Genomic DNA, 20,148 nt, shown 5'->3' with positions numbered 1-20,148 from the left:
TAAATAAATAAATAAATAAATAAACAAATAAATAAATAAATAAATGTATTTTTATTATCTCTTCCAGGTAAACAGAATTCAAGTAATCTACCCAAGACAACAAAGATCAGCAAAGAGTTGATATTGATTGAATAAAATTGAATTAAAAGATTGCAGATTTTGTCTATTTATATTTGATACGCTTGGCCCATTTATCCTATCTACATTTCGATATATCTTCTGAGACGGTGGTGTGGGGAAAGGGGCAGTCAGTTCGGAATCCCCTTCTGCTTCATCAAATAATTAAGAATTAAAACTCTTTGATACTGTTCTCACCAAGAAGGTATCAGATCCACCGACAACTCCCAGACCAAGTCCTGCAGCTTCCTTTTCAATAGTGATGGTAGTCTCAGTGAATTCTTTAATTTCTATACGGCGAAAATAATGAGACATTGATCGCAATAAATCAATTGCAATGGCACTTAAAAGGCCAAAGACTTGTTTTATCTTCCCATCCATCAGACATCGTTTTTAAAGGAATTTGTTACAGTTTGCTCCTTACTCTCAGAGACATCCTTATTATATAGACAACACTGAAATGTAATGTTCAAAGCGTTCGCTTGGTTTGTGTCCCTAACAAAGGTCATTTTTACACTGCCCTTAAAAATTGCATCACAACCCAACAGAGTAGTTTGATTGAGTCACCAAGAAGATTAAACAAGACAAGATTTTCAAAATTGTCTCAAGCTCATAAGAAAATACATGTTTATTTAACTATCGCAACATCCGACCAAAATTTTTCATTAGTAAACTATTAATTACGTGCACCAGCTTCTTTAATTATTGACTAAACGAGGTCAATTTTGCTACACAGTTTAGTGCACTTGGCTAGATTTAGTTTCTAGAATATAGTATTATTAAACGACTTATAAAGACGAATCATAAGTTTTCAAAGAACGTGAAGTTCGGGACTTTATCGACTGCAAGAAATCATATAACTTAAGGGTCTAAAGATAATGTCCGTACGGACTATAGAAGAAATACTGTTAGAGATTATAATATATGTTCACTTAACCTCGTGGAAGTTTGGGCATTATGATGGCGAACACTCTATGAATCAGATCTTTGATGGTGTAGAGCCATTTAATCAACCTTCTAGTTGTTGCGTTTGCTATATTATGAACTTGTAGCTACAGTATGGATAAGGCTTTTTAAAACGCATACCTTTAGTCGATGGCATTTTGGGCTCAGGAGGTAATGGAATTTTATCAGCACAGAATTTCAACATAAGTCCTCCAGGGCATTACTTTTGTTGCTTGAGGCAAATAGCTTTTCCAGCTAAAACCGCGGTTAATGTTAATTACGTGTTCGTTAACAAGTTAATCGCCTTTGTTTGATGCTACCTGATGTGGAAGTTCGAAATTGTAGTCTTGTCTACAAAGGAATGTATAGCGTTGGCATCTCGTTCCAATTTGTTTGGACAACTTCAATAACTTTGTTAATCTAATTATAGTTTGCAGCCTATAGAGCTCAAACGCTTTGACCTGTCTCCATTTGCAGATGAAATGAAAGGGGGCTTTTTTTCGACTTATGCAGGTGGAAAGCGTGTTAGTTTCCTTGCAATGGTAATGATTCTTATCAAGGGGCTGGGTGGGGGCAAACAATAATTTAAGATATCTATCAGATTAAGTTGTAGGCCGGCTGTAGTGCTTGACGAGACTAGCCATGCTCAACAACCAAGGGATTCAAAGCAATTGACTTTGAGAGGTGATCTGCCTGAAAATTGAATAAAACGCAAAGTCGATTGCTCTCTGTATTTCGAAATCCAGTCTCTAGACTGAGATGCCTGACACTATCGTTTTAGTCCTGCTTTGGTATCGGCTCATAAGAAACTTGTGAGACTGCTCGCTCAGGAGGATTGCTTAAATTAATATTTAAATTGGCAGATAATTTTAACTGAGGAATGTGAACGTTTAACCTAAATTTAACACTTTCTGGTCCTTTTCTGCTACATAAAATGACCAAATTCCGAAATTGTTCTATTTCTTTTCGAACACGGTGTACTAACTTTAAAACAGCTGTGTTTAAAAGAACTTTGTATGTCAATTGATCTGAAACCGATAGGACGGCAAACTACTACAAACAAACAAACAATGATAGCAATTTAAACTATCCAGCTAACCAGCAAAAGGACTGTAACTGCACCTTTGCTGTTTGTCGACGTATTTCAGAAAACACAATTTTAAAGTTGTTTTTATAGCAGTAAATGAAGTCCTTTAAGAGCAGTTGTCAGTAACTTTCGAGAATCCGGCGACAAGAAGCGACAATTTGAATTTTTTTTTTTATGTGCCCCAAGAGACCTTTTTGGGGAACTATTTTCAAAAATAATTTTCAAAAGTTCCAGCGATTTTTTATTTTCGCAAAAATTGGGAAAGTTCGAAATCGGCTAAAACGTGCCCGATGGCCCAACTGAAATTATACAAATTAGTACATTTTCAAAACTCTCGTTCAAGACAAGGCAACGTTTACTCGTGTTGATACTTTCACAATCGTTTTTACATCCCTTGTGCTTGCTTTCAAACTATAATTTATCTCGACCTAAACATTCTTTCATTTGAAGTTGTCCACGTAAAGAATACAATGTTTGCTATTTCTTAGATAGAGTGATTTTGGCCATATTTCAGTTGACCATATCATCGGGGGTATACGAATATACTGGTAATAAAATAACTTTTTTGAACGGGCAATTTCTCTTATTTATCATGTTAAAATATTTAGTTTGGCCCGTGAAAAGGGAGCGTGCTAGGCCGAGATGTGTGGAATGCATTTTGACACAATTCGCCATTTCAGTACTTCATGTTTCTCCTGTTTAACTTTGCACGTGTCATTACAATAGGCCTTATCACGGTTTTCGACGCCATTTTGACGGGTAGGCAAACAGGCTTGAAATAATAGTGTTTGTATGGAAATCCAATGTCAAATAATTTTTATAAAACATCGCTTCTGAAAAATTCATGAATTAGAAACTTTTGGCACTAGGAAAAGGATTTTAAGAACAAAATTGGAGGGATGTAGCTGTGACAGAAAGAGTCCAGTCGTGTTTTGAACTTTCCATACATTTGTCTTTATAGCGAACCAGCCGTGAACTGCTACTAAAAATAGTTCGCGGGAAAAAATACAGGGAAATGTATGGAAAGTTCAAAACACGACTGGACGCTTTCTGTTACAGCTACATCCCTCCAATTTTTTCCTTAAAATCCTCTTCCTAGTGCCGAAAGTTTCCAATTCATGAATTTTTATGAAAATTATTTGACATCGGATTTCCATACAAACACTGTTATTTCAAGCCTGTTTGCCTACCCGTCAAAATGGCGTCGAAAACCGTGATAAGGCCTATTCACGGAAGCTTTTAGATAAAAGCCAAGGTCTCTGGTTTCATTTTATGCTCTTATACACGTAAATAACTAGCTTTAAATTTGAGTGCTCCCCATATTAGCTTTAAGTTATCGAATGATTCTTTTCAGGTGAAATTTTCGAGTTTATATTGGGCCGTTCAAGCGAGATGAAGGAGCCATTCCCAGGGAAATAACTTGAAATCAGTGAAATTAATACCCTGTCTCTCATATCTTGCTACACTTTCAACCTAACGTTATTTTTAGGCTAGAAAGTGTAAATGCTCCCTGTTTACTTGACCAAAAAAAGAATTTGCCTAAAATATTACGAATAAAGTCCACCGCAAGAAAAAAAACTGAAAAAATCGCGCACCGACGTAAATGTAAACATCAGTCGTTTCTCTACTTGCCACATGGATGAAACGCGTCCGTTATTTTTACCTCTGTATTAATTTATGATCAGGAAGTAGAAACAAAAAATTTCTCTATGCCCATCTGTATAAATACATTTGCCAACCGAGCTTTTTTTTTCTGTGTGATTGTCGAAAATACTGAAGAATAGTGCAACGTTGTTACTGACTACTTGATTCATTCAATCACAACCGGATAACACGACTGAAAACTAGACAAAAAGAAATGCTCTTACTTGTCTGCAATCATTTCTCACATTATATCTGGCGATATCACATCCCCAAGGCAAGGCTGAAGATTGTCTCAAACTCCGCATATTAGAGATTCAAAGTTTTGAACAACGCGAATAAATTTCATTGCGTGACAAGTGAAATGTGATACACAAGGGTGCGAAACGCAAGGGAATAAACTATGTCAATATTTGCTCTTGGGATGACAGTGCGAAAATAATTTTTGAAATATTACAAGAAGAAAATGAGGCAAGTCAAGGTCTGCAAGGTATATTTAATAGACCTAAACGATATTCATGTAGTTTCTCTCCTCCGAGATTCACTCTGTATTGTCTGTGCCGGATTCTCAACAATAATGCGCCGATCAAATCGAAACTTCAACATCCCCCCCCCCGGGCAAACCCCGGGCATTTGACTATTTTCTGTGCCCGGGAGTGGGGAATTTGACGGTTAAGGCCTTCCCGGGGGTGGGGAATTTGACCTTGCCTGGGTGGGGTGGGAAAAATTGAACCGGAAGTGTCAGGTTTCAAATCGCTTTTTTGGGGGGACGCCGAAGTGGCTAACAGCTATAAATACGTGTTTGAACGAGATGGAAGAGTTTAAAGGAAGAGATACAGCATTACAAGAAAAGCTTACAAAAAAAGGTCTGCAAAAGTGGGAGTGCTTAAATATTAATTATTTTTATAGATTGTATATAAACGATGTAGATTTTTTATACAATGAGTCAAGCTGTGGCTTTGTCCCGCAGTGAATAGTGAAAGAAATTAACACTGTCGAATGAAAAACCGCTTTGGCTTAAATTGCAGAATGTCCTGCCACTCGAACACCATTGTACGTAGCTGGCTAACTAATTAATATGTATTTCTAGTTTTTTTATGCAATGAGTCAAGCTGCGCCTTTCTCCCGCATTTGTGTCTGCAGAGTCGAGCAGAGGATTTTAGAATAGCCATAAAACAGCAGTGAACAGTTAAAGAAAAAAAAAACATTGTCGAATGAAAAACCGCCGCTTTGGCTTAAACTGCAGAATACCCTGCCACTCAAACAGTCTACGTAGCCGGCTAACTCATTTTAAATATGTTATCATGTATTTCTCGTTAAACAACCTTTGCCGTGTTTCGGAGTTTATTAGAACAGCAATTCAATGTTAAAGTTGTGGTTTTTGTAGTAACTCATGACAGGAGCCGACAACGATTGTTCTTTAGGAGGGGCATTTGACGGACAAATCCGACGATAAGGTAGGGCATTTGAACACCATTTTGGCCCGAGGGGGCGGGAATTTGAACGATCCAATCTTCAAAAGTTCAAATGCCCGGGGTTTGCCCGGGGGGGGGGGGGGGATGTTGAAGTTTCGAGTTGATCGGCGCATAACATTACAGGAAAAGTAAAACCGAAATTAATTTTAATCAAGTCAACAAATTAAGTCCTTTTGAAACCTCAATGCGGTATTTTAATACTATCCTCAAACAAAAAGCTAATGTATTTAGGAGAGTGAAGTTTGTCTTTCGCCATGATCAACGCTCAAAAGTTGTGAATTAAGCTCAAAAGATGCGCAAGATTTGCAATGTGTTAAACGGTTAATCTATGTAATAAGGACGTTCACCATGAATGGAACGAAAAAAAAAAAAGAATTCTTTTCAGGTTAACTTGTTAAAATACAATTGCAGTCAAACCTAGCTTTAATGTCTGTTTGAGATGAGTCACTGACGGTGATAAAATGTTAACTGGAAATACATAACATTATTCTCCATTATTGCTGACGGAAGGGCTGATCGGAATTTAAATGCTCCTACTTGCCTGCAGTCCAGATATTTGTAGTAGATCACATGTGACGGCGTCAGATTCTTTGTTAATCAAGCAAAAATGTTTGTCCTCTCCTCCCTCAATCGTTGTTAACTAGTCTAAGCCAGTTGTCACTCGACTCAGCTTGCGTGACAAATATTATAGGCGTTACACCAGTAGGACAAGTCCCAGCATTTGCCCGTGAAAAAAAAAAAATGAAGTAGGAATGAAATTCCAAAATAAGAAGAATAAAAATCCTGAACAAAACCACTGCAACTGAGATTTTTCCTTTACCTTGCTTCGTCTTATTTTCTTTTGTTGCGTTTTTGCTATTATTTGGTGGGATATAGGAGGGAAGGGAGATAGGGTGGGGGTGAAACATGGCAGTAAAAACTCAAGTTGACCAGAAGCATAGAGCAAATGCATTTGTTGATGATCGTTAACAAACACGCTACTGAGTATAGTGTGCAGGTTCCTTCCCTCTCAGAGGTAGTCGAGAGAGATAGGTTTCTGAAACTCATCTTTCGTGTCTAGTAGGCAACCGCACTTACGTCTATAATAAAGTAAGTAATGAAATCTACTTTCAGAGAAATAAGACTCTAGGTAGCTTAATGATCGAAATTCATGAAAGGCAATTGAACCTAAATGGAGGACGCGTCAGCACCTGAAAGAGGTTAAAAATTTTAAGATCTTATCTTCTAGTGCGCTCACTAGTGTCAAAGGACAAGGGGTACGACTGGTATTTCTCAGATTTTTGAGTTCGGTCTAACACACGGTGTTATCTCTTACGGGCCGTCACTGTTCCAAGTCTGACGTTGTCATCGTAAATCCTCCTAGCGTGCTCCAGAGTATCCACTACACGAACAGCGTTTGACAAGGCCAGTGAGAGTATCTTTCGAACCCGTGTACCATGGTCTAGTGATTATTCAATTTATAGTGGTCTTTATATGGTATTGGTTGAAGATATAACTTAATTATGAGTTCCAACTGGATTAGCCGCAACCCACAGTACATGCATTGACAATGAACAACGATTCTTTGCTGTTCATTCCGCGGTCTCCCTTCGATTTTTCCATTTCTCACACGAAGGCCTTACCTCTCTCGGTGGTGAGAGCATATAAAGACGAATGGAAAGTTTCAATCGTAAATCATTATTTCTGGAATAAAGTCAAGTAATGCAAAGCAGTGAATTTTTTAAAAAAATTCGGGAAAATCAGAAAAGGAAATAAAATGTTCTTTCATGTTGTTAGTTTCACTCAAATGAAAAAAAGAATATTTCGTCCTGAATTTTTTCAAAGGCCCGATCTTTTGTGCCCTTAAAGGTGCGAGCGAAAGTCCTTTTTGCATTGATTAAGCGTAACACATAGCAAATCTTGCGCATTTTTTGAGCTTGATCCGCACGGAGAGGTGCTATGGCGAAAGAAAAACTTCACTCTCCTAAATAGATTAGCTTTTTGTTTGAAGATAGTATTCAAATACCACATTGAGGTTTCGAAAGCTCTTGATTTGTTTACTTTTCATTTTAGTTAATTTCGGTTTCACTTTGAGGAAAATAAAGGTTGTTGTTGTTGTTGTTGATGATGAGAAATCGATACAATCCCCGGCAGAGGTAGGATACATGATTTTCGTTTCAATCCGACAATCAAATATACCTTGCAGATCTTGCCTTTTCTCAATTTCTTCTTGTGATTTCAAAAATTATTTCCACACTGTCATCACAAGCGCAAATGTTGACATAGTTTACTCCTGTGCTTTTCGCGCGCTTGTGTATCACATTTCACTTGTCACGCAATGAAAGTTATTCGCGTTGTTCAAAACTTTCAATCTCTAATATGCAGAATTTGAGACAATTTTCAGTGTGGCCTCGGGGATGTGATATCGCCAGATGTAATGTGAGAAATGATTGCAGACAAGTAAGAGCATTTCTTTATATCTGTAGTTTTTAGACGTGTTATCCGGTTGCGATTGAATTAGTCAAGTAGTCAGTGACAATGTTGTACTATTCTCCAGTATTTTCGACAAACACACAGAAAAACAAAGCTTGATTGGCGAGTGCATTTATACAGATTGGCATAGAGAAGATTTTCTGTTTCTATTTCCTGATCATAAATATATACAGAGGTAAAACAACGGACGCGTTTCATCCATGTGGCAAGTAGAGAAACGACTGATGTTTACATTTACGTCGGTGCGCGATTTTTTCAGTTTTTTCTTGCGGTGGACTTTACTCGTAATATTTTAGGCAAATTCTTTTTTTGGTCACGTAAAAAGGGAGCACTTACACCTTCTAGCTTAAAAATAACGCTAGTTTGAAACTGTAGCATGATATGAGAGATAGGGTATTAATTTCACTGATTTCAAGTTATTTCCCTAGGAACGGCTCCTTCATCTCGCTTGAACGGCCCAATATAAACTCGAAAATTTCACCTGAAAAGAATCATTCGATAACTTAATGCTAATATGGGGAGCACTCACATTTAAAGCTAGTTATTTACGTGTATAAGAGCATAAAATGAAACCAGAGACCTTGGCTTTTATCTAAAAGCTTCCGTGAACTGTAATGACACGTGCAAAGTAACAGGAGGAACATGAAGTACTGAAATGGCGAATTGTGTCAAAATGCATTCCACACATCTCGACCTAGCGCGCACGCTTTTCACGGGCCAAACTAAATATTTTAACATGATAAATAAGAGAAATTGCCCGTTCAAAAAAGTTATTTTATTACCAGTATATTCGTATACCCCCGATGATATGGTCATCTGAAATATGGCCAAAATCACTCTATCTAAGAAACAGCAAACATTGTATTCTTTACGTGGACAACTTCAAATGACAGAATGTTCAGGTCGAGATAAATTATAGTTTGGAAGCAAGCAGAAGGGATGTAAAAACGATTGTGAAAGTATCAACCCGAGAAAACGTTGCCTTGTCTTGAACGAGAGTTTTGAAAATGTACTAATTTGCATAATTTCAGTTGGGCCATCGGGCACGCTTTGGCCGATTTCGAACTTTCCCAATTTTTGCCAAAATAAAAATTCCTTGGAACTTTTGAATATTATATTTGAAAACAGTTCACCAAAAGGGTCTTTTGGGGCAAATAAAAAAAAATTCGAATTTTCTCTTCTGTCGCCGGATTCTTGAAAGTTACTGACAACGGCTCTTAAACGTTTATAGACAACTATGAGCATAAAGGTCTTCTAATTCCACAAAGGATTCTTAAATAAATATATATTTTTTCTAGTTGTTTGTTGATGATCGCGCGGAAAAATTGAAACTTGGATTTTGACGTCAACTTATAATTAGCGCTTGTGAATCAGTCACGCGCCTTCAGGTAGGGATGATACCATAGGTACTAAATTCTGGCCACAAACCTGTACAAAGTGGAACGCCACAGACTCTACAGTGTTTCTAACTGCGCTAAATAAATTTGCTATTATGTTTCCCCTGACGTATTGACTATTTCTGAAAGTGTTTCCTCTTAAGCCCAAGCCTAGAATTTGTTCGGAAGATTCCCATTAAAACTAATGCCGAACCCAACATCTTTCTCGAGTGGCCGGAGTTTGAAGCAGCTTGCGTTATCACCATAAATCAGTCAATTTCCACTCCTTCTCCTGTCTACGACCATACCACCCAGAGAAAACATCTCTTCTGGTCTAGTTAGTTGACTTTGAATGTGAGTGTAGTGTCTCTTCGTGAAATAGTTGCTCACTAGAAGTAGAGTATTGGGGAAAAATGATATCGTAATCAAGGAATAAAAGATATCTTTCAAATAATTATCTGAATTGATTTTCAAGACCATGTATATTTACTGAGCCTGAGGCGAATAATTGTTAAATATCACGGTCTACTTAGGCCTTGGTACAGCGTATACCCAGACCAACCATGCACTAACCAGTGTTCTAACCAGAGTCCGTGCGCCCATGGAGGCACCTGCACTGAGCTATGCGACAACGCCAGACACAAGTTTAAATGCACGTGCACGGCTGGGTACTTCGACTTACGACGTTTTGGAGGAGCTCCACCTTCGTCTGAATTGCGTTTCTTGGTCTCTTTAAGGCTCTCCATCGCTTTTTTCCTGATATCTTCTGCAGTCTCGTTGTCCTTGAGTTGCTGTTTCGATGCTGATTGAGCTTTTGCTTGTATGGTATCTTCTCTCTCCACTAACTCCTCGATCAGTGATTCCTTCTCCTTTAACTCTTCCACAGAAATCCCATTTGCCTTCTCTTCCTCGCTCATTTTTTTGCTGAACCTTTTTTTTCGGAGAAGGTTCCACGGCTCTCGTACAGCTTTTTTTTATCCTTCAGTTGGAATTTTGGAGAGTGTATTTCATTCACACTGTCGACTATTGCTTCCCAAGCCAGTCTACGAGCGGGACTTCCTTTCTTTGTTCCAAAACCATTTCTTGCTATCATTTCTCTCACAAAAAGCACATTATGTTCTTCGCTCCACTCCATCGGCCTAGAGTGAAACAACGGGAAACGAGAGGTAAACCATAATTTTGATAAGAATGAAGAATCAAAGCAGCTAAAACCTCGGCCAAGTAGCTTAATTTACTCACTCGGATTTTTGCACTAGATCATCAGATGCTGCCATATTCAGTCTGAGTCTACATGTGTCCTTTTAAAATACGATGAATAAAAAACGTTTTATACCAGAAGCTATTCAATTAAATTACGAGAAGATATTTACTCTTAAGTTGCGATAACTAAAAGGCCAGGAAAAAAAAAGGAGTATAAGCAGACAAAAGACTCGTATATACTCACGTTTTCTACACACCCTGAAAACAACACTTTTGAGGTCGGCGCCAAGCCTAGACGACTTCGCCCCAAATGTACGACCTCGAAATAAAACTTCACTTCCTCGCGCCGTCGCCGTCCTAAAAAAGTCTCTTTGCTACAGGTCCCTAATGAAATAAACACTGACGCGACACCGACAGCGTTCAAGATATCGCTTACAACAACAACAACAACAACAACAATACTTTATTTCACCCCATTACTATTACAACAGAAAATAAAAATATATGCATACAATAGATAATAGGGGTGCTGGCTGCCCGAAATAACCTAAAAGTTAAAAATACCAGGCAGCCAGCTGTAAGAAAAGATATTTAAATGTTAAGGTCAGGGACACAAGAACAAACATACATAAATAAATACACACAAAAATAAAGTTAAACAGAGTTAAGTAAAGTACCAGTGCTTACTGCACTGTCTTTGATTCCTTTTCCAAATGCCCTATGAAATCATTATAAAAGTAATACAGTTGATGTTCTTGGACGTAAATATGTTTGACCCTTCTCAGAACTCATTTTAAAAACGACCCTGGCATGGGTATCGGTTGGGTCAAAAATATATTTACGCCCGCGAACATCAACTCTATTGCTGGAAGTCGACGCCAAGCACTAAAGCGAGGTGAAACAGGCAAAACTAAAACATTCGTAATCTTTACTAAATGTGTAATAATTTTCGAACGAGCTCACAGATTTTTGCAATATTACAATAGCTTTCCAGCTGCCGCTAATTAAAAGGGCGGTACATGCAGTCTTGCATGGCATCACTTCATATTGTGAATTTGTGGGTCTGTAGATCTGATACACCTCTGTTCGCACCAATACTAATTTGTATAGATATGGCGTCATAGTTCCATGCAGGCTAAAATTAATTGTGTGTTCCCTTGTCAATGAGGATAAGAAAAGTGAGCAAATGTAGTGACGTTGACACGTATACACTGACAGGCTGGATAAATCAATTAATGGTATTTTTTTAAGAAAACTTATTGACCTAAAGAGCGTAGACATTTTGCGGATCAAACATCTAGGATAAGGATTGAAAGCTTTGGTGCTCTGGGTAACCTGGGTTGCCCCGGGATGCCCTGGGACAGACCGCGTCATGGCTTCGGTCGGTTTTTTTTTTTTTTTTTTTTCATTAGTGATTTTCTTTTCTCTAAAGTTAAGTGTCGTTAGGATCGGTTCCCCGGGTTACAAAGTATGGCGTTATGGTAATTAGCACGGAGACAAGCCATGGAATTTTCAATTTTTGCCGGGATTACATTCATCAGCCGAGCTATCGATTTTCCTATCTGGACGTACGAAGTTAACATATGTGTTAGCATTGTAAAGAGAAGGCGTTAAGAAGAATTCGATATTTTAATAGTTAAAACAAACTCAAATGATAATGATGTTTATTGAACTCCTTTTCCTCACTTTTGCCTTTGCAGCTCAATCCGCGTGGACACTCGCACTTATAGATTCCAGCAATGTTCTTGCATGGCTTCATTTTCTTACACTCATCCATGTCTGGAAAGCAAGCAAACGCTGCCTCATGATGCATTCATCGGAATTTTGGAGTACATTTTTAGTCATTTTATTACCATTTAACAAATATGAGCTGTCTTGACCATTTAATAATATATTAAAGAGTGCAACGAAATTTTATAACATTACCGTGTAAGAAGTTCGGAATTCACCTTCATCTCATGGAGAGTCAATGCCTCCTGGACAGGTTGACTCAAACCGTAAAATTTAACCTTAATGCGATGCTTCGTCCAAGTGCACAGAATTCGATTTGAGTTTGGTTCAAATTAGCAGTGCAATTGTTTACATCTCTTTCGCATCCGTAGAACCAAAAGTATATAACAGGCACATCTCTTAATTCAGCACTGAAGTAAGTATCGTAGTTGACCCACCGAGGAGTTGCCTGTTGCGCTCATGCCTAGTACATGACTTAAGTTGGCAGCAATCTCATTAATTTATATTACATGTAAAGCAATTTTTCTCGACACAGTAATTTCTATAAATTCCTTCTCTGCGAAAACCAAACATTCTAACATAGACTAAATCAAAGGCTGCTTTGCAAAAACAACTATCTGTTCCAAAAAAAAAAAAAAAAACAACACACACAATGCATTGAAACACAATGGATAGAGACTGCCAAATTTCTTCCTTACGAGAAACGACCCACTGCTGACAGAATCGCTTGTCGTAGTTTGCCTTTGCGCACGTGTTTGACCAGCTTTTATAGCTGAGTCACGTGACATCATGAGGGCATGGACTCTGGTTACAGGACTGATTACTGTGCTTGGTCTGGGCATGCGCTATAGGTGTTTGCATTGCCGCCATTTAGGTGTAAAAAAGAAAAGTAGTCTCCAATGAAAGTTAACCCTAAGAGGAGAAAAATCTTAATGTTCCTGTACACCAACATGGCCGCCATGACGTCTCATGCAAAACATGAATACCAAGAAAATTAGTACAAAGGGTAAATGAAAAAAAAAAAGCAGTATTCTGAGACATAATACTAGAATACATACTGTATCAAACTGCAAGTTGGAGAAGCTTTTCCATCTTCCCCTTTTTAGAAATAAGAGCCTAGTTACCATCGGTGCTTAAATCCTGTTTCTTTAGTAGAGTAACATCCTCCTGATGCCTGCTGGCCAAAGAAAGATCATCTCTAGTACCATTTACATATTGATTCTCTGGAATACGTTATTCTGTCTAAAAACACAATAATACGCTAAAATCAACCTAGAATCACCTATCCTCACCACATCTTTTTTGCGTTTTAGCGGTCTTGAGTAAATTGATGATTCATTTTGCTTCTCTCCTGTCACGCACGAAATCCTTTTATAACTTGTTTTTAATTCCAGATGGGATGTCTCAAATGTTTCGATTCCTGAGCGACAGGTTTTGCAATTATAAAATATTAAAAATTATAATTACTGAGAGACTAGTTAAACTAACAAAAATTGAAACATGCAAGGCGCAGGTGCACACTTTATTTATCAGTAAGAGAGGCCTTTATTTGCCCATTTCTCAGTCATAAGCGAAAAGTTATCTACGGATAAAGAATATAGTGTACTTTGCATGGTTTGAAACTTACCGAGAAAGAGCATTCTCCGTTTAGGAAAAAGGTACGTTTTGAGACTACTAAAATTGAATTTAAATAATGTATTGCGGGTTTCTAATAACAAACAAAATGTTTGAAAATATACCTAGTTAAAATTCATGGCTACTCTACTAAAATATTATTCAATTGTTTAAGGCTTTTACTTTTACTCTCAATATCGCTCTATTTTATTTTGCAGTTGTATCAAAATATGCCTGTAAGCAAGGAAAAGTAAAAGGTCCTGCACGAATAATTTGACGTGCGTTTGCTTTCATTTACGTATTGAGAATACCATCTGAATTGTTTTTATCCAAATTTAACACTCAGAATTTCTTGAGAAGAGAACATCATTGTTACGTTCAATATATATGTTTAGCTTAATGATAACAGATAGTCAACTGTTTTCACCAGCTCTACCAAAAACAAAACCTTTATGTTAATATCGACTACTGACCTCAGGAAACAGCTCATTTAAACAGTCTGAGAGAATTTAATATGAGTGTTAAGTCAATCATTATTCGTGTTACGAACGGAAACCTTTATTACGTTCTCTTTTTCTTTTATTCTATCCTAGTAGGGGCCCTTTTTTAATTATGTACGTATTAAGAATGTTAATATGAAAACGCTATGTTATTTAACTTATATGAAAGTGAGAAGTGATCATCGCAGTGAATTTTCCAATTTATGCAATTGGAAATTGGAAGCCTGAAAAAATTCAGGCTTCAACGGGATTCGAACCCGTGACCTCCGCGTTACCGGTGCGATGCTCTACCAACTGAGCTATGAAGCCACACATTGGGAGCAAGGTCAATTGTAGGTTCCCATTTTCCCGTGAGAGAAGTGAAACGATGTAAAGTATATGAAATAATTCATATATGAACTGCGGATATAGATGAAAGTGAGAAGTGATCATCGCAGTGAATTTTCCAATTTATGCAATTGGAAATTGGAAGCCTGAAAAAATTCAGGCTTCCAATTTCCAATTGCATAAATTGGAAAATTCACTGCGATGATCACTTCTCACTTTCATCTATATCCGCAGTTCATATATGAATTATTTCATATACTTTACATCGTTTAACTTATATGGTTGAAATTTTGCTTAAAACAAGATCATTCGTTAGGAAAATTTCTTACAACGAAAGAAGCAATATTCATGGCTGAATTTTTGGATATGTTAACCATTAGCAGGTGGTTAGCTAAATGTAAAGATTATATTTTACTATGTTTGACTGGTGCTTTGAAGGCGAAATTTCAAGTCGGTTCAGATAGGCCAAGACTGATTCGAAAACGAAAAAGATATGAATTGATTTTCATTTCCGGTTGAAATCAAACGGAAACGGAAATCAGTCCGTTACCGAAAAACAAAGGGCTGACGACTTTGTCAATTCTAAGTGTTTTAAAAACTTATTAATAATTCAAAAGTCCATTGAATTATTAAATGGTCAATAAAACATCACTTGCAGTGGTTTTAAAACCCAGTAATACCTCCTTCTTATTAGCATTCGGTGTTTAATGTTTTTTCTCCTGTACTAATTTCCAACGTTCACAAAAGCATCATTGTTATGAATTCTTCTGACAGACGCTTATCCAGGAATGTTTTTTTTTTAAAGACCTCGCTCACAGTTTACTGTCCAAAATGGAAGGGAAAGACGTAGAAAGGATACAGTGACATTGTTTATATAGTTTTGTATGTGCGTAACAGAAATCATTTCATTTATGTTGTTACGTTTTACTTGTTTTATTTCTTTTAATTAAGAGATTCGTTTATAAGAAGAGCATAAATTTCGTTATACAACGAAAATACGGTCAGTTTAAAGATGTTTTGTTTCTATATTAATTAAAATTCAAATGTTTTACTGTAAAGACGCTATTTATGGTTAAAATAATACTAAACATGCATAACGTGTAGTATTTATAAGGTTACCCGAATAGAAATAAACGGCAAATCTTAGAATGTATACGCTGTGTCAAATTTTGTCAGAATGCCGGGAATTCTAAAATTTTCCGGGAATGTATCCCAAAAATTCGGGAGGATGATCCAAATTTCCGGACGAAATTTCCGGAAGAAGTTTTCGGGAGGAATTTCCCAATTTCCTAGTATTGCTAAAAAATCGTTTGTTAGAGTTGTCACCCCTCCGTGAAATTAGCATACGAGAAAAACATTAAGCACCGCATACTAATAAGGAGGATGTTTTAAAAGCACTGCACGTGAACTTTTATCGACCATTTGATGCATTTTATAGGTCAATGGGCTTATGAATTATTATCGAGTTTTTGAAAAAAATAATTGCCCGAAAGGAATAAAAAAAGGTTAAAATATAATTTTTTGCTGTGGTTATGGATTTTATGCATTTGCATATTAGATACATCCTAACCTATCGTATCCAAATGTGAAGCGGATCAACATCCTTCTTTGCCAGGCACGGAACCCTTTGATAACTTGTTTTGAATTCCAATTAGAGTGGGTCTTGAAAAAACCCATATGATTGAAATGTTGGCAAAAACAAATATTTCTAGGAGACCAAAAACGTTGTCCATTTTTCTTAAAGGTGCGTTTGAAAAATAATCGAAGGCGAATTTACATAATAAATTTGAGTTATCTAAATGTTTGACATATACGAGGTTAAAATTTCTTGATACTCAAACAGAAATCAAACAGAAAAGGAAATCATTCCGTTACCGGAAAAGAAAGGGCTGACGTCTTTGTCCTTTCTAAGTGATTTAAAAACTTATTAATAATTCAAAAGCCCATTGAAATATCAAATAGTCAATAAAACATCACTTGCAGTGGTTTTAAAACCCGATAATACCTCTTTCTTATTAGTATGCGGTGTTTGATGTTTTTCTCGTGTTCTAATTTCCAACGTTCACAAAAGCATCATTGTTCTGAACTCTCTTGACACACGCTTATCCAGGATTGTTTTTTTTTTTTTAGAGACTTCGCTCACAGTTTACTCACGTTTATTTATCGTGTATAATTTCCATGGCGGAAAAGGTAGTATTTTTCCCATTTTATACAATAATATGTCTGCACAGAAAAGAGAATAAGTTAGGGGAGAGACGCGCATTTTAGCGGTTTGAGTAAATTGATGAGTCACTACTTTACATCTCACCTGTCACGCACGGAACCCTTTTATAACTTGTTTTCAATTCCAACTGAGATGTCTTAAGCTTTCGATTCATGAACGACAGGTTTTGCAATTATAAAAGATAAAAATATATATATTACCGAAAGACTAGTTAAACTAACAAAAATTGAAACATGTAAGGCGCGGGTGTACACTCTATTTGTCAGTAACGAAGGGCCTAAGTTTGCCCGTTTCTTAGCCATTAGCGACCTCTTATCAATGGATGAAGAATATATTGCACTTTAGTTGGTTTGAAACTCACAAAAGAAGAACATTCTCCGTTTTAGAAAAAGGTACGTTTTGAGACTACCAAAATCGAGTTTAAATAACGTGTCGCGTGGTTTCTGATAACAATCGAAATGTTTGAAAATATACCTAGTTAAAATTCATGGCTACTCTACTAAAATATTATTCAACTATTTAAGGCTTTTACTTTTATTCTTATATCGCTCTATTTTGTTTTGCAGTCGTATCAAAATATGCCTGTAAGCAAGAAAAGCAAAAGATCCTGCACGAATAATTTGACGTGCGTTTGCGTTTTTATTTACGTATTGAGAATATCATCTGAAATGTTTCTTTCCAAATTTGATACTCAGAACTTCTTTATAAGAGAACATCATTGTCACGTTTAATATACGTGTTTAGCTAAGCAATAACAGATAGTCAACTATTTTTACTAGCTGTACCAAAAACGAAACCTTTATGTTGATATCGACTGACCTCAGGAAACAGCTCATTTAAACAGTCTGAGGGAATTTAATATGAGCTTTAAGTCAAATCATTATTCGTGTTATGAATGTAAACCTTTATTACGTTCTCTTTTTCTTTTATTTTATCCTAGTAGGGGCCCTTTTTAATTATGTACGTACTAAGAATTTTAATATAAAAACGCTGGGTTATTTAACTTACATAATTGAAATTTTGCATAAAAGAAGATCATTCGTTAGGAAAATTTCTTACAACGAAAGAAGCATTATATTCTTGGGTAAATTTTTGAGTATGTTTACCATTGGCAGGTGTTTAGCTAACTGTAAAAATTATACTTTACTTTGACTGGTGTTTTGAAGACGAAATGTCAAGTCGGTTCAGATCGGCCAAGACTGATTCGTAAACGAAAAAAAAAAAAAAAACATGAATTGACGTTTATTTCCGGTTGAAATCAAAAAGAAACGGAAATCATTCCGTAACTGGAAAACAAAGGGCTGACGACTTTGTCCTTTCCAAGGGTTTTAAAACTCATTTATAATTGATAAACCCATTGACCTATTAAATGGTCGATAAAACATCACTTGCAGTGGTTTTAAAACCCGATAATACTTCCTCCTTATTAGTATGCGGTGTTTAATGTTTTTCTCGTATTTTAAGGCTGGTTTCCATATGATTGTGGATCGCAGATCGCAGATCGCAGATCGCAATAAGGTCTGCGATAGTCTGCGATCATATGGAAACATACTTCTGCGATCGTGATCGCAGAAGATGGCAGAAGATAGAGCCATGTTCTATCTCCTGCGATCGTCTGCGATCCCCTGCGATCAATTGCAATTGTGCGATCATATGGAAACCAAAGTTTTGCGGGTTCTCTCCCACGATTCAACGCTCGTGTGTTCGATTGTAGGAACGGTCTACGTAGCAACAATCATTTCGTTGTCATTTCGAGGAATTTATGGAGGAAGTTGCTCGCTATGAATGTGCTTACAATCGCAGCAGCAAAGATTTAAAAAAAAAAAGAACGAAAAGGCCAACTGTTGGGACAAAATCGGGTAGAAGTTTTATTTATCGGCCGGGGAAGCGGAGGCCAAATTTTGCAACATAAGAACAGCGTACGGTCGTTATCGAATCCAAAACCGATGTTTTCGACGGTTTTGGAGCTGACAACGACTCGCTTCATCACAAACAGAAGAAGTAAATTTGCTTGCGCAAAATCTCCGCTCTTCCACGTTCGCGATGTTGTTTGCTTTTTAGCCTACACCTGCGTGTACATTTGACTTTTCCGCTGACCAAAACGTATGGCTACAGTCGGCTCTGCGATCGTTGCGATTATATGGAAACGGTCGATCGATCGTCTGCGATTGTTTGCGATCGTCTGCGATCGTCTGAGATCATATGGAAACCAGCCTTTAGATAGAACATGGTTCTATCTACTGCGATCGTCTGCGATCACGATCGCAGGATCGCAGACGATTGCAAAAGTATGTTTCCATATGATCGCAGACGATCGCAGACCTTATTGCGATCTCCGATCTGCGATCTGCGATCATATGGAAACCAGCCTTTAGTTTTCAGCGTTTACAAAAGAATCATTGTTATGAACTCTCCTGACACACGCTTTTCCAGGAATGTTTTTGAAGCCGTTCAAAAAACTCGGTGCACGTGCTTTATCGGGTCAAAAACCACCCGGCTGCATCTTGTGGTTTTAAATCCTGATAAAACACTGCTGTTAGTGTTTGAAACATTAATTACAAAGGTTCCTTCAAAGGAAATATGTCGATAAGTATTTAGGTACTTTACTACTAGCCCCTTAAAGGTCACCGACTTGCTTTTGTTCCTTTTCTTACCTTAACCTTGGACAGGTTCGAGTCATGTTTGTTTGTGTTTTCTTTTTGATTTGCGGTTCGATTTTTGTTCACCAGTTTGGTAGAGCTTGTCAACCGATTTCCGAGAGCTGGACGAAAAAAAAGAGACACCCTCTCTCTCTCATTTATTTATTTGTTTTTATTTTTGAAGTGTTTGGGAAGTTTTCCTCTCCATTTTGGAGTTCTTTCTCCTCTACATAACTTAGCAAGTATAAAAGCTATGACAATAAGACTTACGGAATATGTAATACGTCCAAAGATAATGTTCGTTTTTGTGAGGTCAGTTTAACGGGAAGTGATGACTTCATCCGACGTGTTAAATTCCTTCATTTCCCGAAAACGTCAGAAACGAACAATATCGACCGAAAATTAAATACCCATGTTCACCCAAAAGGCTTTTCGCGCGCTTGCTATTCTTTACAAACGCATCTATTGTTGATTGTCTTGCGATCTTATTGATTGACCAGAATATCCACGTTGGGATGAAAATACTGCATGGCGTATTTAAGTAAATCAGACTGATTGATTTTACTTCAGTTTCTCCGATTGATTTGCATCTCTCCACCTACAAAAGATATATACTCTCCAAAGCGCTGGAGTTGTGTCACACTATCATGAAATTATCTCTGCCTTTGATGGTATAGCCTTGATAATATATTCTTAAATCGACCATTTATGAATTTTAACTTACTTGCATTTGTTATTAAGAACAAACGAAGCAAACCTTCCTGGAAAATCATTCAGTTTATTAAATGTCTGTTCGCAAT

The 20,148-nt window shown here is 37.1% G+C and overlaps 1 protein-coding gene and 1 pseudogene across 2 annotated transcripts in view; one reads left to right on the top strand and one right to left on the bottom strand.

Annotated features, from left to right (window-relative positions):
• Positions 1 to 258: 258 nt before the first annotated feature.
• On the bottom strand, positions 259 to 10,426 carry LOC146472765 (uncharacterized; annotated as a pseudogene). Its single transcript, XR_014866523.1, has 3 exons — positions 10,353 to 10,426; positions 9,796 to 10,252; positions 259 to 407 (listed from the first exon to the last, which is right to left on the bottom strand). The product of XR_014866523.1 is annotated as an uncharacterized LOC146472765 (transcript).
• Positions 10,427 to 13,602: 3,176 nt separating this feature from the next.
• LOC146472763 (uncharacterized) overlaps positions 13,603 to 20,148 on the top strand; it is a 28,017-nt gene continuing 21,471 nt past the window's right edge. The window contains exon 1 of the mRNA XM_085119168.1: positions 13,603 to 13,702. The gene's annotated coding sequence lies outside the window, so the exon portion shown is untranslated. The remainder of the gene's footprint in view (positions 13,703 to 20,148) is intronic.

This window comes from Pavona decussata, unplaced genomic scaffold (assembly GCF_977016875.1).
Source record: "Pavona decussata unplaced genomic scaffold, jaPavDecu1.1 SCAFFOLD_96, whole genome shotgun sequence".
Lineage (NCBI taxonomy): Eukaryota > Metazoa > Cnidaria > Anthozoa > Scleractinia > Agariciidae > Pavona > Pavona decussata.
Note: the sequence above shows the minus strand (reverse complement) of the source record. Positions and strands in the feature narration are given on the sequence as shown.